Here is a 19,305-nt window from a genome sequence, read left to right on the forward strand (position 1 = left end):
AAAAAAAAAAAAAGAAGAAGATGTGGTGTGTGTGTGTGTGTGTATACACACACACACACACACACACACACACTGGAATACTACTCAGCCATAAAAAAGAACAAAATGTTGCCATTTGCAGCAACATAGATGGACTTGGAGGGTGTTATGCTAAGTGAAATAAGTCAGACAGAGAAAGACAAATACTGTATGATATCACTTACATGTGGAATCTAAAAAATACAACAGACTAGTAAATATAACAAAAAAGAAGCAGACTCACAGATATAGAGAACAAACTAGTGGTTATCAGTGGGAGGGGGAGGGGCAGTATAGGAGTGGGGGAGTAGGAGGTACAAACTTTTGGGTATAATATAGGCTACAAGGATGTATTGTACAGCATGGAGAATATACCCAATATTTTGTAATAACTGTAAATGGAGTGTAACCTTTAAAAATTGTATAAAAAATTTAAAAGGGGGAAAACCAAAAAAGATGTAAGCTACTTAAGTAAGGATACTGTTCTTGTTCATTTATGGTAATACAGGAGAGAATTAGTTAGAGTGCCACATGGTGTGGTCAGAAACCATGGAGTGATAAATATTACAGAATTCGTGGAGATGAGTTTTGGAATGTGAAGTCCCTTCCGGTAGGGTCCTTTCCTTCAGCTTCTTCAGGTGAGGTGGGCTTTCATTTCCCATTCTTCTGGGACTCTGACAGAATCTTTTGACATTTCTCAGGGCTGTTTTCTCCCCAGTGATTTGCAAGCTTTGTAGATATCCCTACAATAATATTGTTGCCAATCAGGCAAGCTATTGGCTTTTGTATATTTTTGTATACTCATCTTCGTGAGTTCCTCCATTCTTTTTAACGGCACTTTTCATTTATTCACTTGAGTTTTCCTAGTAGATAATCACATCATCTATAAATAATAATACAGCTACAGCCTGACCAGTATTTATAACACCTCTTTTCTAGTCTTTTTTTTTCTTTTTCTCTTTTCTTTTTTCTTTGCTCCCCTTCCTTCCTTCCTTCCTTCCACATTGATTAGAACATTTAGATGAAAGTTAAATAATGGTAGTATTAGCAGGCATCCTTGTCTTATAGTGTTTTACCAGTAAGCATGATGTTGGCTATTGTTTGAGAAAGATGTTCTTACTGTGAAAAACTGTTCCTTACTGTTTCTAGTTTATTAATAAATTTATTTCTTCTACTTCCGGTTTACTAGTTTTTAAAAAAATTAGGAATATATATTGAATTTTGTAAACTTTTGGTAGCCTTTGAGATGAACACTGGCTCACTGATGTGATATTTTTGCTCATTTTAAAAGGAAGTTTGCTTTCCCCACAAAGAAGACTGTGGTAATAAAGTATTTGCAACATGACAGCAAAATGTTTTCTTGCTTAAAGATGACACACCTCTAATCTGGGTTGTAGTTCTTTGAGTTCCCTTATACGTTTTCTGTTTCTTTCGCTGTGACAAAAACATTTTCTTTTGTATGGCATGCTGGCCCCGTGGCCACCCCCCTCACCCCCACCACCCACCCAGATCCATGCTACCCAAAGTGTGGTGTGCAGACAGGCAGCACCAGCATCACTGGGAGATTGTGAGAAATGAAAATTCTTGCCCTCCCCACCCTACTGATTAGTAGCTTTGCAGGTGGGGCCCAGGCACCTGAGGTTTAACGTGCTTCCCAGGTGGTTCTTCTGCACACTGAGGTTTAAGAGGCATCACTACAGAGCATGCAGAAACCATGTGACTTTCTAGGTGCAGAGCAATGACAAATGCAATTCCACAATTCCACCCTGGGACCAGTCTCTCTTCCTGCATGTACAGAGGGGGGATTTGTGAGTGGATCCAGAGTGTGGAGATGGAGTGGCTGGAGAAAGCAGCCCACAAGAGCATGCTCTGGGGCTGATCTGAGGCAAAGTTTAGTAATTAAAAGAGGAAAAATTCTTGCCGACAGGGCTCAGGGCAGTGGAACTCAGCCTGGATCCATCGCTGTTTATTTTGTACAAGACCAGCGCCACATCCTTCAACTAAACTTAGGTCAGGATTATTTCTACAACACCCCACACAGGAATAATAATGAAGATAGTGATTGTAATAATACCTCAGCTTCTTCACAGCCTATGTGACACTACCCTTTCTTTACTCCTCACAGTAGGTCTAGAAGGCAGGAATTGTCATTCTCATGTTAGAGATGGGACAACCAAGGCCCAGAGCGATCAAAGAACTTACTTTAGGTAATAAGGGAGGGGGAGGCGTCAGACTGCAATCAAGAAAAGCAAACTGGAGAACTGCAGTAAGAATGTTGGAGAAAATTAACACAGCGAAGGCCAAAAACTAATGACATTTTCTTAACAGACCGTGTTTCTTTCGTAATGATGATTTTGCAGACACTAAAACCATTTTTGAAAGGAGACCAAACAGTGGGGGGAAAAGCAAATAGGACCCAGGAATGGAGCTCCGATGGATGCAGAGTATAATTCTGCCCTTTCTAGGTCACAAAAGTGTTGGGGAGAGGCCCTTGGTAGAAATTCACTAAATACAGTCGTGGGAAAGCTGGGAGCAGCAGCCCAGCATTAAAGGCAAAATGGAATGAATCATCAGGTCAGAGGCAGAGTTCCCAGCTCAGGGGCTGCTGCGTGTGGTGTGTGAGCAGGGGTTTCCCCAGCAGAATCTGCTCCAAGAGGTTCTTCAAACTGGTAAGTATCATCCAGTCCCTTGTCAAAGATGTACAGCAAAAACCCCTCTACAGGATACCATGTTACTGAGTTGAATAGGCAGAGATAGTAAGGAGAGGTTTTCATGAGCAGTTTTTCTGTTATATTTCAGTCTTCATGCAGGTCCAGTTATAAAGGAGCAGTTACAGCAAAGTCTTTCTCAAGCGTTAAATACAGGCATCACCATTACAGGCATGCGCGTGCACACACACACACACACACACACACACACACACAGTCCCTTTAGGATCATCTAAAAGGTTACTACTGAAGACAGTTGGCAGTATACCCTCCCCACCTTCTTAAGAGAAGTTCTGCATCAAGGGGTCACGTGTGTTTATAGGGGGTCTTGCCGCCCTTCTTCTTTGAGTGGTTTAAGTGATGTATTTACTTGCTGAAATGGTAGGGAGGAGAGATGAAAGGCAAATTGGCAAATTAGTTACAACACTTTGGAAGCTCTTCAGTGGCTTAGAAACCTGGGTATAATGAAAAAAGTCAATGCAGATCTCACAGTTAGAAGGAGCAGCCTGGAAAGTTATCTAGTTTAACCCTCTCTAGTTGGAGTCCATATAAAAAAATGTCCTGAGATGGACACAGAGACACGCTGCCCAGATCTCTCCTTCAAGAAAGGGCTTGTACATTTGCAGCAACATGGATGGATGTAGAGATCGTCATACTGAGTGAAGTAAGTCAGATAGAGAAAGACAAATATCATATGATATTGCTTATATGTGGAATCTAAAAAAAGGGTACAAATGAACTTATCTACAGAACAGAAATAGAGTTACAGGTGTAGGAAACAAACTTATGGTTACCAGGGGGGAAAAGGGGGTAGGGATAAATCGGGAGATTGGGATTGACATATACACACTATGATATATGAAATAGGTGACTAATAAGGACCTACTGTATAGCACAGGGAACCGTTTTCAGTACTCTGTAATGGCCTATATGGGAAAAGAATCTAAAATAGAGGGGATGTATGTACATGTACAACTGATTCACTTCGCTGTACACCTGAAACTAACACAACATTGTAAATCAACTATACTCCAATAAAATTTTTTTTTTAATTAAAAAAAAGAAAGGGCTTGTAGCTAGGCCGCTGGGTTTGGGTCAGGACAGCCCTTTCAGGAATGTCCTCAGCTGCAGAGAGCTGGGTTGTGCCCTTCTCAGGGCAGCCACTTTCAGTTCCTGCCGGAGGAAAGGTTGGGAAGCCTGACCCTGTGGCCCAGCTTGGGACAACTCTGGTGGATCATTCTAGAATGCTCAGGCGCCCCCCGGAGGCCCACATTGCAGCTCAACTTCTCCCTCTGCCCAATCCTGCTTCCTCCCCTTCCTCTGGTGTGGTTCCCCTGGGCATTCCCTAATACACATCCGGTAACATAAATCCCATCTCAGAGTGTGTTTCTTGGAGAGGCTGACCCGTGACAGGTCCCCAGCAAAGCCAAGTACACAGCCCATTGGCGGTCTAACTGCATTTTCAGATAGTGCTTGTCTTTCGTGCACTGCTGGCATCTGCCGCTCTGCACATTTTAACTGGGTCAGTCCCCCTGAACCAACCAGAACAAGACTAGGCTCTCTACATTCTACTTCCTTTATTTCCATTCTCTTGCCCTGAATTCTGTCTTGTAGTCTAAAAGGTAAAAAAAAGTTTTAGTTGATTCCTCATCATCTCCTTCTTTGTTTGGAATTGTGCCGCTGAAAGGAGGTAAAACTGAAGGGAAAGCAAATGATTCACAGGTCACCAGCTCAGGAAATACGAAGTAGTTCATGTTCCCTTTGAGGTTCCCATTATAATTCGGGGTGTGAGGGCTGCTGGGGCAGGAGGAAGGGTCATGGGGGGAGCCAGGGGACAGAGTGCTTGTGGCAGAAGCACAGATTGGGGCAATTCTTTTTTTTTTTTTTGGCCGTACCCCACGTCATGTGGGAGTTCCCCGACCAGGGATCGCACCCACGCCCCCTGCATTGGAAGCGTGGAGTCTTAACCACTGGACCGCCAGGGAAGTCCCCAGTTTGGCAATTCTTTTAACCTTCTGAGAGCCAACAAATGCGTTTTTACTCATTCTCCTGTGTCCTCCGTCTTGGTGAAAGGAAACATTAGTCACCAGGTTTAGAAAGCTGGAAACAACCCAAATGCCCATCAACAGTAGAATAATTCATTAAACTGTGGCGCATTCATACAATGCAATGCGATTTCAACCACAGCAACAAATTACCAAGCTACTGGTATCACCATCCACAAGAATAAATCTCATGAATGTAAGATTGAGCCAAATCACAAAAGAGACCATTCTATGTGATTTATGTGTATATAAAGCTTAAAATAATCAGGGCTTCCCCGGTGGCACAGTGGCTGAGAGTCCGCCTGCCGATGCAGGGGACACAGGTTCGTGCCCCGGTCCGTGAGGATCCCACATGCCGCGCGGAGCAGCTGGGCCCGTGAGCCATGGCTGCTGAGCCTGCGCGTCCGGAGCCTGTGTTCCGCAACGGGAGAGGCCACAACAGTGAGAGGCCCGCGTACCGCAAAAAAAAAAAATGATGTTGGAAGGCAGGGAGTGGTTACATTTAGGGAGGAGGGTGAAGGAGTGATGGGGTGGGGACAGAAGAGATTTGTGTAGTGAAGAGGTTCTATTTCTCATCTTGGTGGTGGTTAGTTACCTGGTATGTTCACTTTGAGAAAGGTCACAGAGCTTAACACTTATGATTTGTACACTTTTTTAATGTATATTATTCTTAATAAATACATTTACAAATTCTGTAATGATTCCCCCAGGCCTACAAAGTCCCAAGTCATAGGATCCCCTCCATGACCAACATTCTTTTCAAACCTTCTCTCTAGCTATTCCCCTTGTGTGTGTTCACATCACTCACTCTGGATTTTTTGCAGCTTCCTGAAAAGGACAGCAGGTCCAGCAGTTGGATGACAAATGTAGTTTTTAAATGAATGAATGAATTTTAGGGGTTGATAATACTTACCCTGCAGTGCTTCTGTGAGCATTAAATAAAAGAATATGTGTGCAGTTCTTAGCACAATTCCTGAAGCATTGCAGACACTCATCATACATTAGTTCCCTCCTCTTTTCCCCATTCCACCATATATGAATGGGCTTATGAAAACTCTGCACATTATTATAATACTGTAACTGAAGTCATTTTCTGGGAGGTATTGCCTATCAATCTCACTATTAGGCAGAGTTTACTCCCAAAAGACACTTTGGCTTGTCTTTGATTCCCAAGAATACAGATCTTGACACAAATTTGACTTTCTTGGGCAAGCTGTCCCAACCAAACCCATACTTTCAAGTTTAAGTCAGATCCTTCCCAGATCCCTTGGAAACATCACCATATACCTATTATTTTATAAAGGGATAAAGAACGGCTGCAGATAAGGAAAGACATTTCTCAGGGTCTGGTTTTACATTACTTGGGCATTTTCGGTAGATGGGGTTGTTAGAAGGATCTGAGAGCTTTAGAACTGCAAGCTGCTGCTGCTACTGGCTGCTATCTTTCAAAATATTACCTTCTTGCTCTAAAAATGCTTTCTTTCTCAAGCCAGATTTCACAAAGACCTTCCATCTGGTCTGTACTGATAACTAGAATCTTGAGATGCTCATTCCTTACAACTTAAAATGATCCATATGTAGAAGGATTGGGTTTTACAGCTTCTTCCAAAGGATTTTGTCTTCCGAATCCTACAATGCACGTGTTGAGAACTGGTGACCAGGAGAGAGCTCTAACAACAAACCTATTACAAGTGTTCTGGTTATGTGCATTTTTTAGAACTAAAAGCACTGAAATCTATTAGGACAAAGACCACAGTGATCAGGTAATCCACAGGGGATGAAACAAACAAACAATAAACTAAAAATGAAAAATAAAATCAGAATCAAACTGTATCAGAAACAGAATTCTCAAAGATTTTGCCAATTTGTTGTGATTCAGGAATATGCCAACTGACTGAATGACCTCTGTAAATTCTGGTTCTCAGTTTCTTAATCCACAAAATGTGGAAACAAATACCAAATTATAAAAAGGTGATGGGATATTGATGAAAGTCCTTTCATTCCTAGGAAGATAGACTTTGGAAGGATGACTGGCCCCAAGCTTTAGAGGCCCCAGTACTAGATTTAGAAAATGACTCAGGGAGGAGAAAACAGGAGAAGTCAGATGCTGTAAAGAGCCACTGCCCCATTTCCCCCCCTTTTCTCTTCCCTCTCCAGCCATCTACCCCTCTCCTCACCCATATAGCATACTTATCTTCAGTGTTTCCCTGCAATTAATGTTCATATAATTTCCCATGCGTAAAAATGTGGGAGGTGGAGCATAAAGGAGCATAAAGCATAAGATGCCCAGATTCACCTCTGCCATGAGATGGCCTTGATAAAATGTGGTATGAACAGTAAATCCTTATTTGGTTGAAATTCACCACTTGAGCAGCCTCGAGCTTATTTTCTCATGTAAATAAGCCTACGGAAACAGAGGGAAGCCCTCTCTATATTAAAATATTAGACTTAAATCTTGTACTTTTAAAGAACAGTATAGAAATAAAGTTCCAAGAAAGACTACAGAAACATGAAAAAAATGACACGTGTATACAGGTGAGGCGTGGAAATCAGATGCTTGATTAGTGCGAAGATAACCTAGCAGGTCAGGGCCTGAGGTTTTCTGCAAAGGGATCTACTTTCGACTTGAAGCCTTGAGATCCTGGTGGTGGTGGTGATTGGAGGGTGGTTTTGTTGGTTTTTTTTTTTTGCGGTACGTGGGCCTCTCACTGTTGTGGCCTCTCCCGTTGCGGAGCACAGGCTCCAGACGCGCAGGCTCAGCGGCCATGGCTCACGGGCCCAGCCGCTCCGCGGCATGTGGAATCTTCCCGGACCGAGGCACGAACCCGTGTCCCCTGCATCGGTAGGCGGACTCTCAACCACTGCGCCACCAGGGAAGTCCCTGGGGGGTGGTTTAATACGTCCATGGGGAGGTACTTGAGTCAGCTGGGGACAAGGTGCCACTAGAGACATGTTTCACTTCACTCTCCAGTAAGAATCTCATCAAACAGCAGGGAATGGAAACATATTGCAGTGTCATCTGGGCTAAAGATGTGTCCTGGATTTTTGTCTCTTCCTAGGTCCCACCTCTGAGAACCTTGGCTATTTTCCTCCAAAGAATAGAAATTTATTTACATGATTGATGCTGACCAGGCATCAATAAGAAGAAATGGGGAGCAGATGTTTCTGAATAGATACCAGAAAGGCTAACAAAAGTGATATCAGGGAGGGCTTCCCTGGTGGTGCAGTGGTTAAGAATCTGCCTGCCAATGCAGGGGACATGGGTTCGAGCTCTGGTCTGGGAAGATCCCACATGCCACGGAGGACCTAAGCCCATGTGCCACAACTACTGAGCCTGTGCTCTAGAGCCTGTGAGCCACAACTACTGAAGCCCACGCCTCTAGAGCCCATGCTCTACAACAAGAGAAGCCACCACAATGAGAAGCCCGCACACCACAATGAAGAGTAGCCCCTGCTCACCGCAACTAGAGAAAGCCTGTGTGCAGCAGCGAAGACCCAATGCAGCCAAAAATTAAATAAATGAATAAAATAAAATAAATTTAAAAAGTGATAGCAGGGAGAGTTGCAAAGGAGGTGATGGCTCATGTCTCAACATGTGCCTAAGGGCACGGTGTGCCAGGAGCACTGCTCTGGGAATATGCCCTGTGTAAAGTCACCATGGGTAGGAGAAGAGAAGAGAAGAAAACTTGAGTTTACTATGTTGATTTCCATGGAATTTTTAATTTGTCAGCTGGTGGACATAAATGGCCAATTTGAATACTTTTTACTATGAAAATAATCTGTGAAGTCTTCATCCCTGGAAATCTTCCCGAAAGGAACAATGACCACCTAAAGGAATGTTTGGGCATGCATAAACCATGATTCTGAGAATCTGAGTCTCAGCTACATTATTTTTTTGAACTCTTTTCCAGCTCTTTCCAGCTCATCATGAGATCTGCAGCAACCCTTGGGCTTTGACAGCCCATATCGGGTGATGATGACATGATATTAAGTTGTATCAACAACGATGAATCAGGATGTGAATGAGCTTCTCTGTATAGCTCTCTAGTGGTGAAATACCTAGCAGAAGTACTTCTCCCACTTCTATGCAGCAAAATGGTTAGTAGTGGAGGTACTATGCAATTTTAGAAATAAGCAACATACTTTGCTTTAAACATGATTACAGAAGTTGAGCTGAGCCCCATTTAGGAGGCCTGCTTCATTTTCACAGTTCTGTGGTCTGGGGGCTAAATTTCTGAAGGGAGGAAAAAGGCAGGCAGGCAGGCATATTTTCTGCATTTGCTAAGCTGCCCTCAGACACTTCTACTCAGTTATTTGTTGAAGACAGGATCACCTCATTGAATTCAGCAGGTAAACAAGTACACCAGCAAGAGAAGAAAGGCTGGCTCATAATCTCCTCTGTTTCAAATATGTATTTCTAATATGTTCCCCATCGAAGAGACTGCACAGGGAAGCAGACCCAGGCCCCTGCTTCCTGCCCCTTGAACAGGGTTAATTCAGGGAAGTCCCGGATTCACAAGTCCACCCTGGGTGTTTAAGGTCATGTACATTGCACCTGAGTGTATAATTATGGCAAACATACATTGTGGAGCAATGTCAAGTTCAGATCTGAGCATATACTGCTTGGAGCTGGGAGTGAGAGAAAAATGGTAAGAGAACCCTGAATTATTTTGGAAAAAAAACCCTCCCCCAATCCATTTGACCATCTATTATTCCCTCCCAGACTCTGGGAGATTTGGTGCAGGAAGCACAGAAGGACAATAAGGAAGGTTAGGAAGAAGCACCCTGGGAGGCTGACACCCTCTGCTTCATCCTTCTAACTCAAGGACAAGCAGGGTTAGGTTGAATACAAGGTCTTACCCCAAACTGGATGCAGATGGAAACACATAAAACTATATGATATTTTAATAACACACAACCTTGATAGCCTGAGATAGAAGCAGGAACCACTTCCATTTAGCTTCAATTCCCTTTCATTTTCACTACGTAAGGGGCCAGTCTCTCACCTTGCAGTACTGGGTGGAAATAGCTTAAGACTAAACTTCCCGTCTTCACTCGCATTTCCAAGCTTTATTTGGTAATTTAAGAAAACGAGTCAGCCCCATCACCTCCCCACCTGGGTATTTTCTTTCTCAGGAGCACATCACTGTTTTCTGACCGCTGGAGCAACCGTGCATTCCTTTCTAATCAAAGGTTTTTTCATCAGCGTTGTCTCTGCATTCCCCCTCGTCCTCCCGCGGTCCCCGCAGCATACCCGTCTTCTCCGGACTGCCACCCAAATTCCTTCCTCCAAGCACCCCTTTTCTACCTTTACTTAATTTTTACGCCGCCTCAAATCCTTCTGCAAGGAAGCCGTATAAAATTCTCAAAGCACAGTTCTACACAATGTCGACAGTTAGGTTCACACATCTGGGAGGCTGTTTGATCGAGAATCGTGTCCCGTGCTAAGAAGTCCAGAGGCAGGCACGGTGCCTGGGCGACCCCCGTAGTCGCCCTCCCCAGGCCCTAATCCCCGTCGCCTTTGAGCCTCAGACCGGGCAGAAATCCGCCAGCCCGAGCCCGAGCCTCTGCCTCGGGACGGGGTCAAGGGGAGGCCGAGGCCGTACCGGAAGGCGTGCGCTCCTCACCTGGTGGACGGTGCGCGCAGCTGCCGCGCACTGGGCAAACCCGGGCGTCCGGTGGTTCCAGAAGTCTCACTCCGAACCGCTCCTTTTCCTCTCGAGCTTTACCAAAGCGCCGCTTCTCACGGCACCCGGCTTCGGGGCGCTTCGAGCCCGGGCGCTGGCCCCTCGGGCGCCCTTTGCCCGCGCGGTGACCACGGGCTGTGGCGAGAAGGGGCCGGGAGCGCGGCGCGCAGGGCGGCAGGCGCTGCGTTCCGCCACGTCTGGGCGCCCCGACAGGAAGAGGAGGCGAGAGCGAGAGCGGGGAGGAGGAGACGGACCAGGAGAAAAGCGGGAGCGCGGGGCCGTCTGTTAAATCGACCGGTAGGTTGCAGCCGTCCAGGACACCCTTGGAAGGAGAAGGGGGTGGGTGGGATGAAGAGGTGGGGCGGGGTGCAGTGCGGGGGGGGTGGTGGACGAGAACAGGGGGCCGGAGCTCGGAGGTGCTTCAGGTCTTGCTTAGGCTGTAAAAGAGAAATTCTGGAGCTGACTGCGCCCCAGGGCTCCCAGTTGCCAACGCTAGAGGGCAGCGCTGCCCGCAATATAAACTTGGCCTAAGGGGAGGGGGGAGGAGTGGACGAGGGCCCTTCGCTGGCGGCGGGCCAGTGGCTGCTGGGAGAAGCAGACCCCGTTCCCCTCTCCTGTGGCCAACCTGGCTACGGGGGAGAGTGGGGTAGATTTGGACTTTGTCTCCTGCGGTTCCTCCAGGCAAACACTCTGGAGGTGAATTATTCCTCAGCTTTCCTCAAGGGGAAAATTCCAGTCATCATCCACAGGATGTTTTATGGAGAGGGATGGGAAGAAGAGGGTAGGGAAGAAGGGGGGGGGGCGCAAATTGGGGTGGAGAAAAGTTGGCAGGAGCTTCCGTGCTCTTCCAAGTGTTCTGAGTATCCACCTGCCGCGAGGCCAGAGAATTTAACTTGGGAGGGACTTTATAGAATCCTGGCCCGGCTGAAGGAGGCTTCCCGAGGGCTAGTGGATTACTAACTGTCTGGAACCTGGGTAGCTCTGAAACCTTGAGGCTTTATGTAGATTTATTCCACGATATTTCAGGAAAAAAAGCAGATTATTTGAACCACAGCCCTGGCAGATGGGAGAGGAGACATGGGAGCCATAAAATGAAAGAGAAAATTTTACATAGACAATGTGATTTGCAGACAGCTTGATATAATCTTTGAGTTGAAAGGTCATTGGAACTTCTGCAGACAAACCATGTGGTTCCCCAAATACCTGCCTCACGCTTGCCTTTACTGTGTGTAGCCTCATGGCTAAATTGATGTGATTTTCTTCTAGTAGCTTGGCAATTCTAAAGCAAACAAAATCCTTCTTCAATTCAGAAAGCAAGCATGTGTACCCTTCTTCCTGCTTTCTGGAGTGCCTCTCAGGATCAGCATGGACTGGGTGATGGGTATGAAGGAGAATTTCACTGAACCAGAGAAAGTTGGAAAACCAAAGTCCTGAATTGTACTTTGCTTCTGCTAATCCTTTGAAACTAAGAGAAAAGGCTTAAGCTGACTGATGCCTAACAGGAGGATGGGATGGAAGGATTTTTTTTTCCACCAAGGAAAGGCAGTGTTTCCAAGTCATTGGAATTTTTTAAAAATTTAAAATTTTTTCCTCTATTTAAAATTTTTTATTGAATGAAATACTCTTTTTTAAAAATCTGATTTCATTTTATTTATTTGTATTAAAATTTTTTATTTTAATACAATTTTAAAGGTTTACTTTCCATTTACAGTTATTATAAAATTATTGACTATATTCCCTGTGTTGTACAAGTACAATACGTCCTTGAGCCTATCTTACACCTAATAGTTTGTACTTCTTATTTCCCTACCCCAATATTGCCCCCTGCCATCACTGGTAACCACTAGTTTGTTCTCTATATTTGTGAGTCTGCTTTTTCTTTTGTTATATTCACTAGTTTTTTGTATTTTCAAGATTCCACGTGTAAGTGATATCATATAGTATTTAGAAGGATTCTTTAAATTCTATAGTACTTTACAATTTTCAGAAGTTTCACACATGTGATTTCATACAATCCCATAATAACCCCCCTTTTCCATCTACCCTTATATTGCCCCTCCCCCTTCCCTCTCCCCACTGGTAACCACTAGTTTGTTCTCTTTATCTGTGATTCTGCTTCTTTTTTGTATTATTCATTAGTTTGTTGTATTTTTTAGATTCCACATATAAGTGATATCATACAGTATTTTCCTTTCTCTGTCTGACTTATTTCACTTAACATAATGTCCTCCAAATCCATCCGTGCAAATGACAAAATTTCATTCTTTTTTATGGCTGAGTGGTATTCCATTGTATATATATATGCACCACATCTTCTTTATCCATTCATCTGTTGACACTTAGGTTGCTTCCATATCTTGGCAATTTTAAATAATGCTACTATGAACATTGGGGTGCATGTATCTTTTTGAATTAGTGTTTTTGTTTTTTTCAGATATACCCAGGAATGGCATTGCTGGGTCACGTGGTAGTCCTGTTTTAAGTTTTTTTTTGAGAAGACTCCATGCTATTTTCCACAGTGGCTGTACCAATCCAAATCATCATTTTGAAATATGTTTGATGATAGAGGTGTTATGTAAAAATAAACAGAACAAGAATCATTCCTCATCATTAAAAAGAAACTCACAGAATCAAAGTTTTGTAGATATCCCAGGAGCAAGGACATGGTCATACTCTGGCAACTCTGGAGTCCTTCCAAGAGATGAAGGAGAGTCTATTCTTTCCATTCTATTCTATTCTTTTTTAGGAAATTAGCTTATCTATTCTTTGGTTATTACAGTGTAGGCAACTATGGAAACATGTATCATACACTTGGAAACTGCTGAACATACCTCAGAACACCCCTGCTTTAGCAGATTTTAGCTTCTTGAAGTTCATGGTTATTCTCAAGCTATGAATGAACTTCTGGGATATATTTTACCAGTTTTAATGAAAGCCAACATCTGCTTAATTAGGAGCTGATAATTCAGCTGGTGGATTGCCCATTTGAATTTCCACAAGGTTCTATGAGTGCTTTAAGATTGTAGGTATATGTAAATCACATACTGATTTCACGTGGAGAGCTCCTTGTCAGTTTAAAAAATATCTATAAGGATTGAGTTGGAGCCCTGAGCACATGGCATAGCAAACTCATCAACTTTCGGTGTGAACTCAAAAGTCATTATGAAGGAATTAACTGATCAAATTTATTCATTCAAAAAATGTTGATAAATGAGTACCATGTTCCAGACATGAGCCAGCTTCTGGGAATACAATAAAGAAAATATAGTTTCTTCTCTCACAGAACTTAGCATCTGATGGAAAGACTGATTCACAAACTGTAAGTCCAATCCAAAGTAATAGTTGGGCAAAAGGGGAAGTACAGGGAGGGGTGGGAATGCAAAGTGGGGGGAATCTACTCCAGCCTGAGTACCAGGGAGTATTAGCTGGACATGGGGGTGGTGGTTGGTAGTGGTGGGAAGTGGAAAAAATGATGAACAATGCGTTGCTTCCGAGGCATATCCCAGTCACATTTGTTAACTTTCCACGTGGATGCTGGACACTTACTTCAACATCTGAGGGAGCAAGCATGCACATTTTCCTACCAGAAGATGGCCTAGAAGCTTCTTAAGGTAGGGGACTGTGTATGACTTGTTCATCCCAGCAGTAGTACGGAGAAAAGTCAAGACCCTAGTAGACATTTATCTGTAATTTCCTACCTCCACCGCGGAAGTAGGAATAAAGTGAGAAGGGAAGGAGTTATAATGGGGAGGAGCTCACAGTAATTGAGCTCACAGAATCCTAGACGCTTTCCACATGATAGCCTACCAAACAGTCCCAATAACCGTATGACATAGCTCTCATCTCTTTTACTGTTGATTTCAAAGAATGAGCTTCCGATTGCTTTCTAGATTTATGTTGTGACAAAAGCCAGAGGAGGAGTATAAGATGTCTACAGTTAGCTTCCTGTATTAGTCAGCTCTCAGTAAGTTCTGCTATGGTCACAAAGCATAACCCGCAAATCTCAGTGGTTTATTACAGCAAATGTTTGTATCTTGCCCGCAGTGCCTATTAGCTGTGGATTAGCAGGTTCACTCCACATGTTTGTCCTGGGACACAGGCTGATGGAGCCAGACCATTCTTAGGTGGAGGGAAGAGTCATGGCAGAACATCACAGTGCTTCTTAAAGTTTTTGCTTAATTATAAGATTGATCATTTCTGCTCCCATTCCATTTGTTAAAGCAAGTCACATGACTGAGTCTGATGTCAACTGAATGAAAAGTATACTTCCTCCACTGGGAGGGATTCCAGGGAAGGGCTGTGTAGAGATGAGCCTAGGAGTGACAAATATTGTCCACCAAGTATTCAAATGACAAGTGTCCAGCAATGCTTTTGAATGAAAGCATTTTCTCTTTAAAAATATTTATGTATTGACTTGATTGGCCAATGGTGTTCACCAAACTCAGGATATGGGGAGCAAAATAATAAATCTAGGTTGATTAACTTAATTGATTAGACTATGTCATCAGAGTCCCAACTTTACAGGAACAGTTGTCCTTGCACTAGGAAAAAGCTCCTTGCTCTGGCAACAGGCTGGCTCTTTCTCCACGTTAGCACACGTTAACACCTGTTCCCATGAAGAAGTAAGTAAGGCAGACTAGGTTGGTTAGAACATAGCAAGGAACAAACCCTCAGGCTCTAGAGGTATTGACAGGGGCTCATGGTCAACCCTTCTTCATTGAAAGTGACCATGAGAAGCAGCTCACTCAGTGGTGAGTAGAAATAGGTTATTTTCAATAAATATTTCTTGCACACTTCCAACCTGGAAGTTTGAAATAATATATGTAGGACCGGGTCCCTGCCCTCAAGGAGCTCAAAGTCAAGGCTGGGGAAGGTACTACCATGGATGACTTCATGGAAAAGCTGAAGGAGCAGAGAAGCCTAGGTGGAGGAATTGGGGCTCAGCTGGATTTGGAAAGATGTGCAGAGGACAACTAGGCTTTCTCAGTGTAGGGCTGATCTTTCTACCTCAGTGGCTCTCTTCTGGCCCTTGGGAAAAGGAGGCGCTCAAGGGTAAGTACATTGCTGGTGGTCATATAGGTGGTATGTGCTGAGCTAAGGTTTGAACCCATGACTGCTCTAAGGCTTATTCTTTTTCATTCCATTGGAGTGTGTTCCAGAGGTGGGCTGATGGAGCTCCAAAGAAAGCTTGGTTATGGGAATGAGTGGGCTGTGGAACTCAGGCTCATGAAGCAAGGGATTCCTGTGGCAGTATTTGACTGTGAGGATGGGGGTCTGGGGGATAAGAGAGTACCTAAAAATGTGTTTATTATTATTTATTTTTATCAGTAATATTACTACTTTGTGTAGAAATTGACAACTTTCAAAGCACTTTGTCTTCAAAACTGAGCAATGTCAAATCATTTCTTTAAAGAGAAACAGGGTTTACAATATAACATATTAGGTGACAATAACACCTTCACTTTGTATTTATTTATTTAGTTTAATAGCTTGATTGAGGTATGATTTATACAACGTAGCGTTCACCCATTGTGAGTATACAGTTCAGTGGTTTTATTAGCTTTATGAAGTTGTGCAGCCATCACCACAGTCCAGTTGTAGAACATCTCCAGTGCCCTAAAACGTTCCTTCATGGCTGTTTACAGTCAATTTCCCTCCTCCCACCCCTGTCCTAGGCAGCCACTGAGCTGCTTTCTGTTTCTGTAAATTTGAAGATCAGCACATATGAATACACAATATTCTGTGTCTGGCTTCTTTTACTTGGCACAATGTCTTTGGGTTCATCAGTATGTAGTATGTACCAGTAGTTCCTATCAGTTGCTGAATTGTTTTCCATTGTACAAATATGGCACATATTTTATTTTGTTTTAAATTTAATTTTTTATTTTATATTGGAGTATAGTTGATTTACCACGTTGTGTTAGTTTCAGGTGTACAGCAAAGTGATTCAGTTATACATATACATATATCCATTCTTTTTCAGATTCTTTTCCCATATAGGTTATTAGAGAATATTGAGTCGAGTTCCTTGTGCTATACAGTAGGAACTGTATATGATGATCTATATTATATATAGTAGTGTGTATATGTTAATCCCAAACTCCTAATTTACCCCTCCCCCCCAGCCACATTTCCCCTTTGGTAACCATAAATTTGTTTTTGAAGTCTGTGAGTCTGTTTCTATTTTGTAAATAAGTTCATTTGTATCATTTTCTTTTAAGATTCCACATATAAGTGATATCATATGATATTTGTCTTTCTCTGTCTGACTTACTTCACTTAGTATGATAATCTCTAGGTCCATCCAGGTTGCTGCAAATGGCATTATTTCATTCTTTTTTATGGCTGAGTAATATTCCATTGTATATATGTATCACATCTTCTTTATCCATTCCTCTGTCAATGGACATTTAGGTTGCTTCCATGTCTTGGCTATTGTAAATAGTGCTGCAATGAACATTGGGATGCATGTATCTTTTTGAATTATGATTTTATCCAGATATATGCCCAGGAGTGGGATCATATGGTAGTTATGTTTTTAGTTTCTTAAGGAACCTCCATACTGTTCTCCATAGTAGTTGTATATGGCACATATTTTAAAGTCCAGTCACCAGTTGTTGAACATTTGTATGATTCCTTAACTTTAAATAGCACTTTTAAATTTACAAATCACTTTGATATACATTATCTCAGTTGACCCTCATGAATCATAGGAAGAAGTCAAAGCAGGTTGTTATTCTCATTTTATAATGACAAGGATGATAATAATAGCTGACATTTATTGAGCTCTTACTATTTGCAGCACTGCTCTAAACATGCTATGTATATTAACTCATTTAATCTTTGCAACAGCCTTATGGGGAAAGGGCCATTATTATCCTCGTCTTTTTTAAAAAAATATTTATTTGTTTATTTTTGGCTGCGTCAGGTCTTAGTTGTGGCATGCGGGCTTCTCTCTAGTTGTGGCATGCAGGCTCCAGAGTGCGTGGGCTCAGTAGTTGTGGTGTGTGGGCTCTGTAGTGGTGGTGCATGGGCTCAGTAGTTGCAGCGTGGGCTTAGTTGCCCCGCGGCATGTGGGATCCTAGTTCCCCGACCAGGGATCGAACCCATGTCTCCTGCATTGGAAGACAGCTTCTCAACCACTGGACCACCAGGGAAGTCCCTATTATCCTCATCTTTTAGATTGGTAGACTGGTTCAAAGAGGTTAAATAATATTCCCAAATCTTTGTAGCCAGTAAGTGGCAAAACGGGGGTTTAAAACCAGGCAATCTGACACCAGTAGTGAGGCCTAGAGAAGTTAGGAGATGACTTGACTTACTCAAGGCCATTGCTAGTAAATGGAGGTGTTTCTCTCTCTCTCAACATGGGCATATTTGATATGTTTATTTATCAGATCCCAGAGAATTTTAGACAAAATTGGACACCTTGGACGTTAATATGTCTTTTTGTATGGATGATAATATGGCTGAGAAAAGAAAGAAAGATGTATATGTCCTGTTCCAAAATCGCATATCTGGTCAGAGGCAGGGCCTGGATTAGATTCCAGTTCTCCTGACTCCAGAGTTGGTACTTTTGTCATTAGCCTCTTCCTTAAAGATCAATACAAAGCCTGATGTGATGGAAACATTTAGGATCCTTGGAGACAGAAAGAGAATGAGCTTGTATTAAATAGGGGGATTCTGAAATGGGAAGTAAAAGCTGAAGGAGGCATAATTCTTTGAGTTTGGAGCACAAAGAATGCATGTCTGACAGGGCTTGAAACCTACTTTAGCAAATTCTTGAATTCACAGGTGACTGGACCAGCATGAGAATTCCATGTGTGTCATGTATCTATCTATACAGAGAGAAGAGGCCACAGTCCTATCAGAAAGGGTTGGTGTTAAAAAATTTTTCTTTTAAATTTAGCTACAGCAGACTCTGGAAACTATTATCAACAAGTACTTCCCAAAGTGAGTCCTTGGAAAGAAAATAAATCGAGTTTCCCCTGAGAGCCCCTCTCAAAATTTCAGCTCTAGGAACTTCAAATATGTTAAATGTAGTGCCTTTCTCTCATCGAATGTTCTACTCATTCCTTTGTCCTCACATTGTGTGTGAGGGTCCCTGGTGTTACAGCTTTATCCTTCATTAGATCCTCTTTAGGAGTATATTCTTCTTGAGCTTTCCAGATGGTATTCCCATTTTCTTTCGTTGTACTGTTTTGTTTTGTTTCATCTTCTCTGCGTTACTCTCTTTGTTTTTGCTGTTGTTCTCTTTACTTAGCCTCCCTTGGGAGATGGTGCAAGCCTTCCCCTCAGGGCTGTGGTGCATGGTGGGGGAAAGTGTGCATGGTAGGGTACTGCCGGGGAGACAAAGTCTGCAGAGCTGCCTCTCAGACACCAGATTCTCCCTTCATCATGGCTTATTAGGCTTTTTGCTTTCCAGGCTCTAGAGGCACAAATTCAAGGCGGGATTTTTACTTCCCCATACTCTTTTATCTTATCAAGGACAGGCCTATCCAGAGATTTGAGTTATTCACAACAACTATGTTTGTTTTGATTGTTTGTTTGTTTATTTTCTCTTCTTACAGGGGAAGTTCAGGAGCATTACACAGAGGAGGCAGAATGGAGGATGGCCTGGAATGAGTGATGAGTCAGATTGTACAGGTTTTGGGGAAGTCATATTCCAAGCAGAAGGTTGGTTTACAATAGCGAATGTGTGAATTCATTTGAGTCATAAGCTAAAGTGTTTAGAGAATAAAATAGCTCAGCGTGACTGGTCCTGGGTCTGTGTTTATGGGTCAGGGCTGGGGTAATGCTGTGGAAGTTAAGCCTGAAAGGAGGAAGAGCCCCGTCCACCACTGTAAGCGG

The sequence above is a fragment of the Phocoena phocoena genome, chromosome 12, assembly GCF_963924675.1.
Source record: "Phocoena phocoena chromosome 12, mPhoPho1.1, whole genome shotgun sequence".
Taxonomy (NCBI): domain Eukaryota; kingdom Metazoa; phylum Chordata; class Mammalia; order Artiodactyla; family Phocoenidae; genus Phocoena; species Phocoena phocoena.